At 35.7% G+C, this 15,483-nt stretch overlaps 1 protein-coding gene across 2 annotated transcripts in view; it reads right to left on the reverse strand.

Moving 5' to 3' along the window:
- Positions 1–5,836: 5,836 nt before the first annotated feature.
- PRR16 (proline rich 16) overlaps positions 5,837–15,483 on the reverse strand; it is a 148,150-nt gene continuing 138,503 nt past the window's right edge. Inside the window, exons 3-4 of one of the 2 annotated variants that reach the window (XM_065661616.1) lie at positions 14,796–14,941; positions 5,837–7,698 (exon numbers count right to left, since the gene is read on the reverse strand). The gene's annotated coding sequence lies outside the window, so the exon portion shown is untranslated. The remainder of the gene's footprint in view (positions 7,699–14,795; positions 14,942–15,483) is intronic. The other variant, XM_065661615.1, reaches the window with a different exon arrangement.

Here is a 15,483-nt window from a genome sequence, read left to right on the forward strand (position 1 = left end):
AAGGACATTCACTTATTTTCTCTGCTGCTTTCCTAATAATTAACTGCATAATTGCATTTTTGTGATGTCCTAAGCACAAGACTGGTATTTTCATAGAAATATTTAACTACTAAATATCAAACCAAGTGAAGTATGTGAAACAAAAATGAGATTTCATACAGATCAGTTTACACTCACTGAATTTCATCTGCAATTTCAATAACAATTAATTCAGGCCACTCACATGTAATACTTTTAAAACTTAGTATGATCAGTAAATTACCAAATATCTATACACTACTTTTCCAGGATATTCACATGTTCACATGTATTTTGAGAAGCACAGATACTGGTACATGTCCCATGGAACTTCACTCGTGACCTCTTTCCACTGTGAAAACTGACCATGAAAAATCACCCTTTTCTCCCATATTGTTACACTTTTTTAAATTAACGCATGAACTTTCCTCTTAAGACAGCTGAACTGTCTCCTCTATTTTATTTTAGCTGGCTACACCATTTCCTGTAGTATTTGATGACATTGACACTGTTAAATACCTTCCAGTTCTTAAAAAAAAAAAAAAAGGTATTGTTTCAACTGATTTGCCCAGTACTGACAATGGTCTGTACTCTTCCAATCTCCCTCAAACTCACTTTAAAATTGTCAACATAATTTGCAGCTTCACATCTCAAAAGCCATCAAAATAGTTTTAAACAATGAATTTCACAGCACTGTTACCATTTGGACCCTTTCACCATTACCATTTTGACTATTTCACTGAGTGCCTTTAAAAATGTTAGCTGTATGCCATCTGGTCTTCATATTTTCTTCATTCTATTTTGTACCACCTCATACAGACAAAGCATGACTTCAGATGAGTTCCCCCATAGAGAAAAATTCATGTGTGAGAACCTACCAAACTCTTCTGCAGCAAAAGCACAATTAAAATGTTAAGCCAATTTTGTTCCTAGAACTTCTAAGTGCTTCTGTTTTCCTTTATGATTTTTTGGCACTACAGACTCTGACAGACTTCCTGCTGCTTCAACTATTCTGGTTAATAAATTTCTTATCTATCTTGCAATTAGTTTGATTTGCCTTGCTGTGGATTTTAAATTTATTTATATTTAGTTTTAAGAAGTCTGCAATCCTTACATTTTCTTTAAAAATCTTCAGCTATCTGAAGGATGTCTTCTGACACCTAGCAGTCCCTAACACCCTGCTGCTTAGCCTTGCTGGTTCCTTTTTTGCCCTTTCTCAAGCCTCTCTTGCTAAACAGGATGTATTTGTTCTGTGCTTCAATAAAGTATCAAATAGTCTCTATGTCACCGGCCATGATTTAACTCTCTGTGATTCCCTCCAGATACCTCCTTACAGGGGTCCTTGTTTTAATTGTCTTTTCTGAATTTGAGCACAACTGTGGGGAGATTTTTTTGGCTTCTGCAGTCCTGCAAGGGTATTGAATCTAAAAAAACATTCAGCTGAAGTATTTTGAGTCACATCCACCTGACTTTTGCTTCTTTCTCATGGGATCCGCAACTATCCAGTCCATGAAAATCGATAATTTAGTCTCAGCAGCCCTCTAAGGAAACTTATTGTAATGTATGTAAATGTCACTGTCAATCCGAATTCCTCTGCAAGACTCAGTCTTCTCCTTCCAACTCATTCTTACAGTTTTGCCCCAGTAACTGTGTCATCTTAAACCACATACTTGAATACCTTTTCCCCAAGTTTAGCTAGACTCGTGATCTCAACTTAAGTGACAACCCTTCATTACATTCCTCTGTATTTGCAAGGTCTCTTTGGTTTGTCTTACAGATGAAAGTTCTCCTTACACTGTTTTTGCAGTCACAGATGAAAATACTCCCTGTAACTCTGTAACTCTGTAACTCAGGGAAGGTCACTGTAGAGATCCTGGTCTGCTGCACCAATGCTGTTAAACCCTTGCTATTGACAATTGCTAAATAAATCACTCTTAAACCGACAGGATAATGGTATTTAAAAGCAGTCAACATAAACTGACATTTTCCTCCCAGCCACTCCATAATTTATCATAGAATCATAGAATAATTTGTTTTTGAAGGGACCTTTAAAGGTCATGTAGTCCAGCCCGCCTGCAATAAGCAGGGTCATCTTCAACAGATTCAGGTTGCTCAGAGCCCTGTCCAAGCTGACCTTCAATATTCCCAGCAATGGGGCATCTAGCACCAATCAGAGCAACTTTTTCCAGTGTTTCACCACTTTCATTGTAAAAAAAATTCTTCCTTATAACAAGCCTGAATCTGTCCTCCAGTTTAAAACCGTTATCCCTTGTCCTAGTGCTACAGCCCCTCCTAAAAAGTCTCTCCCCATCCCCATTTAAGTACTGAATGGTACCCAAAAGGTCTTGCCAGAACCTACTCCAGGTTGAACAAGCCCAACTCTTTCAGCCTTTCCTAATAGCAGAGGTGTTCCAATCACCTGAGCATTTTTGTGGCCCTCCTCTGGACCCACTCCAATACATCCAGGTTTTTCCTGAACTAAGGACTCCTGAGCAGTACTCCAGATGTGGTCTCACCAGTGCAGAATAGAGGGGCAGAATCATCTCGCTTGACCTGCTGGCCACAGTTCCTCTGGTGCGGCCCAGGATAAGATTGGCCTTCTGGGCTGTGGGCATACACTGACAGCTTTTCATCCACCAGTTTGCCCAAGTCCTTCTCCACAAAGCTGCTCTTGATTCTTTAATTGCACAGCCTGTGTTGATACTGGGGGTTGCCCCAGCCCAGGTGCAGGAACTTGTACTTGGCCTTGCTGAACTTCATAAGGTTCTCGTTCTTGAGCTTTTCCACATCCCTCTGAATGTCATCCCATTCCTCAGGTATGCCAACTGCACCACTCAGTTTGATGTAGTTTGCAGACTTGCTGAGGGTGCACTTGATCCCACTGTCTGTGTCTTTATTGAAGAGATTGAACAGTACTGATCCCAGTAGGGACTTCTGGGAGACACTGTCACTGACATCGATCAGGCCATTGAGCTGTTGGCCACTACACTCTGCATGTGACCACCCAGCCAATTCTTTATCCATCAAACAGTCCATCCCTCAAGTCCAAATCTTTTCTGAGGAAAAGAAGGACTTTTCTGAGGGCTGTGTCAGAGACCTTACATAAGTTCAGACAGGTGACATCTGTAGCCCTTCCCGTGTCCACTGAGATAGTCACCCCATCCTAGAAAGGTTGATCAGGCAAGATTTATCCTTGGTGAAGCCATGCTGGCTGTCTCCAATTACCTCTCTGTCCTCTATATGCCTTAGCATAGGCTCTAGGAGGAAATGTTCCATGATCTTCCCAGGCTGACAGGTCAGTTCCCAAGTCTTCCTGGGATTTATGACATGAAGCCCACAGCTTCTTTCCCAATATTCTTTACATTTTGCCTTAGAAGCCACTGCCTCCTTTTCTTGCCACAGACATCCTATAATAGGCCACAGACATCCTATAATAGACCACAGGCAGGTCTATTTCCCCTGACTCTCCCTGACTGTTGGCTAGCAGACGGCCCTGATGCTGGATGACAAGTGGTACCTCAGAGTCAGCAGGCACATTCCAGTATAACTGTCCCCCAGTAGGCTCTGGTTCTGTCAGATGCTGAGTGACAGCCTCCTACCTATGGCAGGAGCCCCAAGGTAGGGTCATGGTTGCCCTCTCCCCATCCCCCCTAAGCAACATTCTCCCACACCAAAACTGGCATGGTTATCTTGTGGACAGGTTTTATTTACAAGATTATTGGAGAGGCTTGCTACAGACCAAGCACATATCCCATCAGAAAGAAAAATCTGTCCCTTGGGATATTCATCCCATGTGAGACTTAGGGCGATTGTTTGTATCAGGAGAGGGACACTTCTGTAACATTCTGCTGGTCACCAGATATTTGTAACCTTTTGCTTCCACTTAACAAAAAATATACATATCCCTATTTTTCTGATGAATAATGGCAGTCCATGTCTTTAAAAAAGTCCAGTTACTGAAAGAATGTCTTGTAGAGACACTCAGAACTGTCAGCTTTTTGGTTTGTACACCTCATAATTTCAAAATATTAGTTGTTTCAGAGAGATTTTCAGATGCCAGATAATGAAATAATGCACTATTTTAGAACCACTTCTGCAGGCACTTCTTATATACACAACACCCATAAACCATAAAGGACCCATCAGATACCATAATGTCAGCTTAGTTGAAAAAGTTCTGCTGGTCTTGTCAAAATGTTTAGCCTAACATAATGGAAAAAATACAAAAAAAAAAAATGTTGTCTCCTCTGTTTCTAAACCTTATGAAAAAAAAATATAATATTTCAGTGCTCATTATTTGCCAACCATTTGGGAAATTCCAGTAGAGTTTTATTATCTTGAGTTGAAGTATTATCTCAGGGGAGTATCTGCATAGTATACATACATCAGCTCAATTTATATCACAATACTGAATATTAACCTAAGGATTTAATTATTTAAATTTACAAAAATCAAGAAATCTGGATTTACCCCAATGTCACTGGTAGTAGAATAAGACATGGGAACATGCAAGTGTGTGTGTGCACATGCACTGAAATTTACCTTCCAGCAAGAAAAGTAGCTCTGTAAAGAATGTGACTGATAAGAACCATGAGTGTCCTCTTCCAATTACATTTGTAACTCAAATTAACTCTACATGTTGGCATATGTTTATTATTTTTGCATTACACACATTATGTAAAACCACTCCAGGGACTATGCCATTATTTTTCAGATCTGTTATATTTTTTTCTGAAGAAAACTGCATTGTTTGGGTGTTTTTTGTACAATAAAAATTTCACACACAATCTCATCTAGAATTCAGCATAGCAGAAAAGTATTTGCAAGTAGTAATGAATTATTTCACTAGATTTTTATTGGGCTATTTTCAAATATAGATGAATGCATTTTGTTCACAAAAAATAGGAGCTTTTCCAAATATTATTATTATTAGATAATAATGGAAGTGCTCAAATTATCATTCTGAAATTTTCTCATTGTTTTGATAATGTTGTCCCTACTTTAAACAGCTCTGAATACTAGTGTCAAAGAGTAAACTCTCCAATTTTAAAATACAGGTTATCCAAGAAGGAAGCAAAACCAAGCCCATGCAAGTTTCGTGTCCAAGTATGTCACTCTAATGACACAGAAACAAAATCACAGTTTAAAGACTATAAGCCAACCATAAGGGACTAAATCACAGCCATCATTCTTTAACAAATAAAAGGTTTCATTTATCCATTGCACCAATGGAAACTGACCACTAACTTTGCTTAAAAAAAGAGTCAAACAATGAGATGATGCCAAGTTTTGCCAAATGAGGCAGGCTAATATTCACTTCATAATTTCATTTTCGGATCTCCTGACAAAAGGTATTTATGGCTTCAGAGTCACAAGCAAAGACAGAGCTCAGGTCTTTCTCCAAGAAACACAATGATATGATAATCTTTTGCAGTAAGAGGACTCGTGGCACTTCAGCAAAATTGGCATTTCATTCATCAGCAGGTAAGGGTGCACATGCGTGGACACACACAAACACACACACATACACTATTTAGTACATTAGAGCACAGCAATACGTTTAAGATAACTGCCCTTTACAAAGTTAACCTATAGATTAAAAAAGGCTTAAATTTTCCCTTTTTTTGTTGTTGAAAGATCATTTTTCTGTTATTGAGCACTTAATGGGTTTCATAAAGCGTTGAAAATAAAGAAAAAACTATTCAGCTTTATAAATCAGATACACGTGACTGGATTTAAGATGAGTATTTTAAGTGAACTGGGAATCACGTGCTTCACTATTCTCTTAAAATTACACACAGGCTAATGGACTAAGAAAAAAGGAAAAAATATATTTTATTCAAAACAGCTCTAGCATTGAAATATTCAATAGCTTGACAACAAAATACTTCAGTAGATGGATAACAATGAGTTTTCTCAACTGTAAACTGCAGATTGTTCTAAGAAACAATCTCTTATTCTGTATCTTCTCCATTTCTGATGAAATAGTATCAACTTCATGGCCTTTTCAGTATGCTAAAATGAACAAAATCCAAACAGCCCTACACACACACAGAGAAAAAAAAAACAAACAGCAACCCCCAAAACCTCAAAAAAATTAAACCAGTTTTTGAATAAGAAGAGACAGCTGACAAAGGGTCTCTGCATAATTTGGGAAACCATCATTATTAGACTACATTCCTTTCATTCTTCAGCATCCAAATCTTCACTTGCTAAAACTCACTGATACTAAAAAATCTATCCTGTTATATATTTAGATTTCTTCATGTTGATATTAAAATAAACTATGTTCTGAAATTAAGAGTTAAAATACCTCCTCTTGTTTTCCATACATATTTGCCTGTATAAATATACTTCATCATTTTACAAATTACAGTATTTATATTAAAGCTTTTGGTCAGCAAATCATTACAGCTTAATACGAACAATTCCTGCATTTTGGTTCTATCTTGAAATCATTTTTGGAGATAACGAAAACCAGCCAAAATGAGTGACTGCAAATAATACAAACAACAAATTTATTTAGAAAAATAAACTGAATATGCGGCTTGTCTGTTAGGTATCTCCATGAAGCATAGACAAATGGCTAGAAAAAATTTATGTCAAATACATATTACAAATGACTTCTTTAACAGTAACTGGGACTATAATGTCAATGCTCAATAGGAACATTTTGGATGTATAATTCCATAGACTAAATTTCTTGGTTGCTAATACGATAAAAAATGGATGCTATTAAAAAAGATTGTATCCCCGTTTTAAATACACCTTATCATGTTGATGCTTTTTCATATATATACATATATATATATGTATGTATATGTAGGTATTTATTTAAACCTAAGAAAAGACCATAGTCCTTTCTGTGAAGAGATCCCCATAGTGAAAGAGAGCGCAAATATCCTTCTTCAGTTCTAACTTTCCTTTTGGAGCCCCAACAAAATATAGCTTGCTGTGGTCAAAAATCTCCTGGGGCCATCTGTGCAAACGGTGACACACATCATTACCCTGAATGGAAGTGACAGTGCAAATACTAGAAGTGCATCGCGATGCAATCTCTAACAGCTGAACTTCTTCAAAGTTGGGTGGAGGACAGGAGACAGTGTCCTTTTAGGCAATTTAACATCACTGATGCTCTGTTCCTGTATGGCTTTGAATATGTACAAGGGATGACAAAAGGTCTTCTTTCCCTACAGACGGTAACATTCCTCTCTTATAGTAAATGCATTAATTTTCTGCTATTACTTAAGTGCTTCATCTCTCCTTTTGGCTACATACTGCAATATTTGTGGATGCTGGCAGGACCTATGAAAAAATCATTGTTTGTTACTCTGGTTGGTCAGCACAGGACTCAAGTGTCAGGCTTGGAGACAGCAGTTTCTGCAACGGGGCAAGACATGTAGTCCTCTATATTCTTCTTTCCAACTAAATGGAATTTAAGGCTGTGGCTTTTGCCAGGACTCAGCTTGTAGCTGTCAGATCTGAGAAAGCTGATTCAATGCAGATTACACTCATGATCAGTTGTGCTCTGACTTGAAGGGCTTTTCCATTCTCCACAGAGGATCAGGTTCCTGGTTACTTCTCAGATCTGGCCTGCAAGAAGTCACTATGATGTATCTGATATGCAAGAAATTAACTGATGTGCCTCCAGGTATAGATATTCCTTCAAGTCTGAAGGTGCTGTTAAAAAGAAGAGAAGACAAAGTTATAAAGATGTTATTCCAAACAGATGAATAGTAAACAAAACAGAATTTTAAATGATTGTTCTATTTCATGTGTGAGCAAGTGTTCAGAGAATTATGGTATTTTGAATCTTGTCCTTTTGTAGTCGAGCTTGGTTATTGATAAAAGCCTTGGTTCTCTGCTGGGATAAAGGGGTTTAGCTTCAATAATGTCTTTGGAATCACACTGTATTACACCACCTGAGAAAGTGATTGCTACTGGCCTAGGTCTTGCAGTATATGAAGATCTTAAAATGACAACTTTTTTATCCTTTTTTTTTTAACTTTTCATTTTAAGAAGATTAACTTTCTTAACCTGCCTAACAATTCAACTTCACTACATGCCTCAGGACACAAAGTGAAACAAGAACTCCTGAGATCTTAAAAATAAAAAGCTATACATTAAGCAACAGAAAAAACCTCTAAGAATTCAAGTCTAATATAACTTGACAATCTGCATTCTAATCCCTATTCTCAGATTAAATAAAAAGTGAATTCAGCAGAAGTTTCTCAACTGATATGTAAGTTTCCTAAACAATAATACAAGAGGTAAATTTTTGATTTGGTTCTTTCATATTTCTTTTTGTTAACCTGTTTTAATTTGAATATAATTGTCCTAGAGACGGTGGAAGAGAATAATACTGAACCTAGTGCTGAGGTTCACAGACTCACTGAATTTCCTAGCTTTATTTATTAGACATCAGATAAAGCAGCATCAAAAAGAAAGAGCTTGGGATACTTACCTATTGGTAGGTAGGGCACTAATTTGGGTTAAATGGTTAAATTCACACCTCTTGAGGAAAAGAATGAGAACTTCCTCTTTCAGTGTTGGTGAATTACACCCAGAGCTACATACTGCAAGGGGGAGGAAAATGACTTCTTTGACATTAGTTTTATGAATCTAGCCCTTCATTCACACTTCTTTTTGTTTCATATTGACTGGAATTCTTCAATGTGACAAAGACTGTAGAAGGGTAGGACTGAATTTCACCTTGGCAGGGTAAGAAAAAAAAGAATCTGAAGCTGGTGTGCTGTTGACCCTTTTTATTTTTTTCTGCAGAACTAAAACAAAATATTATTCAGGGAACCTTAATTAACATCCAGGATTGTAACAGTGGCCTGATGTAACCCAACAGTGGCCCAACAGTAACTCAATCCAGCAAACATGGTATAATAAATTTACAATAAAATTGTCCTGGAAGTAATTTTTTTTCTCAGTCAACTATTTAGGTCTTGGCTTACATTATTAATGAAAAAGATGAGTATCCTAAATAGCTGCTAGTGGCTTATTTTTTAAGTGAGGGCAGTATTCATATCACTAGAAACAGACAGCCCTTTTTCAGCTGTCACAGCTTCCTGCTACAAGTACATCTGGGCTAAAGATTCGTGTATGTTAATACCTCATGAAAAAACACACACAAAAGATGACACTGCCCTTGAACACTGCTTAATGTTCATAAAACAGAATGAATATGGTACAAGAAAACAAATGCAAAAGTAATAACCACTGTCATCATCAAAACAGAAATAATATATATAGTATCTGTGTCAGAAAAGTCGTTCCTTGAGCTTATTCTGAATACAGTACAATACAACACTGAGCAGCTGCAGGCATGAAAAGCAGTATTTTTTTTTTTTCTTTTCCTCTGGGTTGCAATTCATAAATATATTCAATATCATGTCCACAAAACCAGTAACTGGTATAACAGGTATACCTGGATTCCTCTAGAATCTAATTCAGGCATCAACCCACATCATTTGGTACATTTCCAGTCATACAAGCACATGATATCCACCTTCATTTCAACAACATTCCACCAAAGAAGAAAAGCCCATCTTTTGTTTCTATACGATGTCTCTACTAAAAACCACATGTGAAAAATGTGATGCACCTTTCCACATCAATTAAAAATTTGTTCAATCTAGAAGATTAAGGTTAAGCTTCTTCAGTGAAAAATTAAGGAGGTGGCAATGTCTGCAGTAAAATCTGAAGAAGCAGTTCCTCTTATTACTTTAAAAAACAAAGTCTGCAATTACAAATCATTACTGCACACATGAAGAAGTGAGGCACAGAGAGAAAATAGGCCAGTTATTGAAAAAAAAAAGAATAAAAGTGTCAATTAATTACAGATTACTATCCTGATCTGTCTAGTTCTTAATTTTATAGCTTTGACTATTTTGACAGGCTGTCAATCACTACATTTAATTAATCATTGCAAAATCCCTCCATTAAACCATACCTTGTCAACATCCTTATAGTGGAAAAAAAAATGACTTTACTAGGGAGCTTGAATTCAGACAACTTATGGGAAACCATTTTGTTAATTCATATCCCTTTTCCCTTTTTCTACTTGAAAAGCATTATTGGGTCATTCTCATTCTTCTACAGCATCAGTGTGAAGTTCCAGAAAAAAAGAGACTTAAAGAAATTAATATCATTTTTTCCCCATTCAAAACCAGATAACTAGTGTTCTAGAATAGAAATTTACATTTTACTTCTCTGACAGTATTACCACAAAACATCTACTCCCTTTGTTTCCTTCTATTTGTCACAGTTTTCTTAAAAACGGAAAGTGAGTCTAGTCTAATCTAGCATGGCATTCTCATCCCCATCATGGCCATGACCATAGTGTCACTGCACAGAGTTCTATGCAGAACACTGCGAATGGAAAATATTAAAGGAAAAGGTTACTAATGGGAACAGTCCTTTCACCTCAGACCTATAGAATGGCTATGCATATATTGGTTAGCATAAATTGCACAATGATTTACAGGTTTGGTACAAAAAAGGAAAACTATAGGAAGGGACATTTATCCACTGTTAGTTGAATAAGCAGTATGTTTTGTTTTAGAGATATTCAGATACAGGTTCAGCTTACAGTATTTAAAGAATAATAAATGCAGTTTGACTCTGTAGTGGCATGATCAGAAGAACATAAAGCAAATCATATAGAAGACATTTATCAACTTGAACTGATGAGTGCAGTGGTGACTGACAATGATCACAGAAAAGGACACTTTAGATGCAGCTTTTTATGCTGGGTCTAGTGCCTTTTATAAAAAAAAAAAAAAGAAAAAACAACTAGGAAAAATGCATTTCATGTTCAATTAAAGAGTGATATGCTTGATTAATACTAAGCTATATAGTTTCCACATAATTTTGAATCTGAAAAACTCACATGAAAAAAGCACATGAAACACTAGCCTAATTAAAATCTCCATTGTTTGGGCTATTTTAGCACAGACAGCATAATTTGGATGTATGTTGTCATCTGTCATAAGCACGCTAGCTGTCAGAGCTATTAGCTGTACTCACATATTTAAGAGTATAACAAATACTCCCAAGAAAAAAATAAAATCATATATTAATAAATCCTCCTAAAAATATTGTACATATTTTTGTAGATATTGTTTAAATAGTAATGATATCTATTTCAGTTACTCAGTTGTACCGGAAAGATACAGAATACAGAAATATTCAGATTCAGATATAGACCATTTTAACTCTATGGGAAGGCAATACTTTTGTAGATGTTTTTTTCGCTTCCTGCATTGTCCAAGAAATTTCTATCATGACTCCTGTTTTGGGTTTTTTTTTTAGGCATATATTTAAATAACAGATTTCAGAAGACACACAGCTTCAGTCAGAAGCCAGAACTTTCAGATAAAATAGTGTGCTTTATAATTAAAAGAATTCTGTTGAATGCAAACCTGATTTTTTTTATCAAGCATTTTATTTCCCTGTTAACTTTTTAACTATATAAGACAACGTTAATATTTTTGTGTTTTGTGGTATAGCACTGTTGAGACATCTTTCCCTGTAAAACTGAAACAACCAAATCTAAACGAGGCAGAATGTTAACAAATCTACAAATTCTTTGTAACTCTTCCTATCTTTTTCCTCTAAAGCTTCAGAATACTTATTTATGTGTGATCATACTCATCCTACTCTTTCAGTCTGTAAATAATTTATTTGCCAATGAGCAAACAAGAATTCCCTGTTGTTTATTGGAAGCTTTTATTTTTTTCAAATCTTTGGAAGAGATTGTAAATGGCATGAAAAAAATCAACATTTCTAAATTTTCAATATCTAAATTTTTTATTTTTTTACTTAGCACACCGTAATTCATTTAATATGTTGACAGTATGTATTATCTTCTCCAGCAGTATTACTCATAATCTTGCTAAACTCTCCTAACACTTCCCTAATGTGATTATGAAGTCCTCCATTGTTCCAGCTATGATATCTCTAGAGCTTTCTCTAAACCAGTTCTAAATACACTTCTAGGAAGATAATACTCAATAGAAATCTGTAAATTATATCAGAGAGTATATGATGAAAGCATTTATTAAAAACACTTTTCCAAGTGAACTTACAGTGCTTCAGTAATGTATTTGTAGAATTTTACTGTCTTTGTGTGTTTGCGTAACAAAATGAAGACCATCAGAATATTGGCTCTGTGAGCTACATTAGAATATTTTTTTTTTATATAATTAAAAGTTTATAGTAACAGAAATATGCAATGTATGTCAGGAGCACCATGTTTGTCAATGTATGAATCTCATAAAATTTCTTGTTAATTGCTCATGAACTGCTGGCCAAATTGCTGTGGTACTTGTCTCAATAATGTTTGAAACAGTTAAAGTTTAAGAGAAATGACAACATGAAATCAAGCTTTTTTTGTTGATACCACTTGTTTCCAATGCAGCTCTTGCAGCTGAAATCCAGGCAACCAAAGTTACATCTTGACACCATGGAAGTCGTTAGCCCACAATAGGTGTTGTCATGATGATTGCCAAAATTGCCAAAACTCTGACTACAAAATGCTATCAGCTCAGACAATGCATTTCTCTTCACCATTTTCAACCTTTGGAAACATTTTTATCAGGCCATTTTTCTTGACATGAAAGATTTTTCTTTCATTTGCCTTTGCCTTTTTGATCACTCATCCACTTAGATGTTGGAAAACTGCTTTGGCAATATATTAAAGGATTTCTTAACATAGAAGTGGTAATACCAAGTGTGAATACACTCCTAGGAAGCCATTTCTTTTTTCATTAGTCTTTGGATATGTTATGATACATCTTTCATGAGGCAAATATTCATAAAGCATTTTTTCATTTCATCTCTAGGATACATATTTATTTTAGCTCACAGAAAAGCTATTTTCTCAAAAAAATAGCTCCGGACTACATTTTACCTTGTATTTGATTAACATGCACAGAAAAAGCTAGAAATAATCACGAAGAAATCAGCTTGTGTGTGTGTTGTGCTGAAGTATGATATAAATTTCACACTCTTTCATTTCAAAGGAACAAGGCATGGATCTTCCTAATTATCATTTACAGTTAGGCTTCTGTTGTAGACTTGCGTAAAAAGAAAGGCCAAGTACACTTACATGATTGCTTACCAATGGCTGTATTAGAATGCATATACATATATGAAAATATATCTGTATTTATGCATTATTCATATATCACATGCACATATATATATGAATTCTCTCCTCTGCTGAGTTGAGTTAGCTACAGGACAGATCTTAGACAATATCCACGAGGCTGCAACCAATTAGACTGCAGTTTGCAAGGTCACATCCAAAGCCACAGTTCAAATGGCCACTGCCAGCAGTAGCTAACCAACCAACATGAAAACTAAACTGTATCTGTCTATACAGAAGCTTATTTAGATCCCTAAAGGAGACATGCTAATGATAGAAATTAATTTGATATACTGACAGCCACCATGTCTGGTGATAGTTCTTGAACAGTAGTTATCAATTGTTTAGCAATAAGGTCTTTGAACACAGAAAGTACTTGGGTATTACTTTTGACTCTTCACTCTCTACAGATCCCTGCTTCATCTTTTCAAACACTGAACCTACAAGCACAAACACAAAATCAAGACTTTTGATGCTTATTGAGGGCTTTCTATACTTTTGAAACAACAGAAAGAAATAAACCATAAGTTGCTGGTGGTAAACAAAACCTTGCTTCTTAAAGCATCCTTCTGCTGAATATCAGAGGGCTGGGGATATATGGCTAGATAAACCTGAGGCTTACTGCTATTTTCCCAGACTGACAATCTGCATCTGAAAGGCAGAAAACACCCTCCAGTGATATGGAAAACATGGAAAACAATATAGTGCAAGGAATCCACCTATTCATTTTCACTGCATTTTTTTTTTGGTGTTTATGCATAAAAGCAAGAGAATATGTTATACTATTTTAATCTTTCTGTCTATTTCTGCTCTCCTTTTCATGCTGTATCAAACAAAACATCATTAATTAGCCTGAATGCTCATCTATGTCAAATGGAGGTAGGACAAAGACTGGCAAAAGAAAGAGAAGCAAAAGTCAGCTAAGTCTCTAACTGAAGTAACTTTCTGTTTCTAATGATTATTAGCTATTAACATACTTGGGGAGTGGGCTAAAAAGTTTACCACAGTTATCTAGCTTACCGCAGGCAATGCCATAGCAAGGAAATACTGAAAGAAAAAATATTAGGCATGATGTAGTCTTGCATTTGCAATGAGTTGCCAAAGAATTTCACATCCAATATCCATGCTGGGAGTTCCCTGTCAGTAATGTATGTATTAATTACCTCTGCTTTATCTAAGGATGTTGCCAACATTGCTTTCTTACATTCTAGCTGTTGGTGGAAACTAAAAGAGATGGAAGGTCTGATAGGCGAGAAAAGACATCACCACCCCATACCTAATAAGTGTAACTGTTTTTCCTGTAAAAATTCAGATTTCTTGTGGTTTATTTTAAAATCAGTCTATTTCTAAGGCTGACTATTTATAACTGAAAACGGGATGATAATACAAATCTCTATGAACCTACAGTCACCACATAAAAAAAGTTCTTTGAGTATATAGCATAATCTATCTACCAATGGAAAAAAAACTTTTTATCAGTCAGTGAAAAGGATTAATCTCAGGACTCATAAAAAAATCACACAGAATAATTAATAAATGCTTTAAAGGACTTGTATCTGCTATTATTTAAATTGTTTATATTTCAATTTTTAGAGTTTAGAGGTTTTTATATAATTACATGTCTTAAGGTGACATGTGAATGGCTTGAAAATCATTCTCCCTGGAGTACATCTTCCAGTTGACAGGTGCAATGTTTTCTCATTCAGCCTGGAGCAGGGAAGAATGGATGATATGTGAGCTGCCAGCCCTCCACATGATTATTTTCTAAAAAAAAAAGGAAAGTATATGTGTGAAAGGAGCCATGCTGGAGACAACATAACTATCAATATTTCTGCCTTTTTTTTTCTTTTTTACATTTACTGATCTTTCATCCATTTCAAATTACTCAAGCAATCCAGCAGCCTTGTAGGATTAGACCTACTTCACAAGCCATTAGGAGACATCAGAAAATATCTGCAAGTACTTGGCACTGCCTTTCTGCAGGTTTGCCTATTGAGGGACGAAATTATTTGTTATTCCAGCTGACAACATGCTGTTTGCTACAAGTAGCTGCAGTATTTACTTTTTCCTTTATTATTTGGCACAAATATTTTGCTACTCAAGAAAAAACAAACAAGCAAGAAAAAAAAATCACTGCCAGCAGATATATGGAGATTACTGAAATTACATTATCTCATTCTCCCTAAACATGCCAATGTGACTAAAGGCTCACAATGATTCATTACTTTCTGGTTAGTCAACATACTCAAATTCAGATTTTTTTTCTTGACAAAATAAAAGGGTTTTCTGTGATGTCTTGGAACACT

The sequence above is a fragment of the Lathamus discolor genome, chromosome Z (assembly GCF_037157495.1).
Source record: "Lathamus discolor isolate bLatDis1 chromosome Z, bLatDis1.hap1, whole genome shotgun sequence".
NCBI lineage: Eukaryota > Metazoa > Chordata > Aves > Psittaciformes > Psittacidae > Lathamus > Lathamus discolor.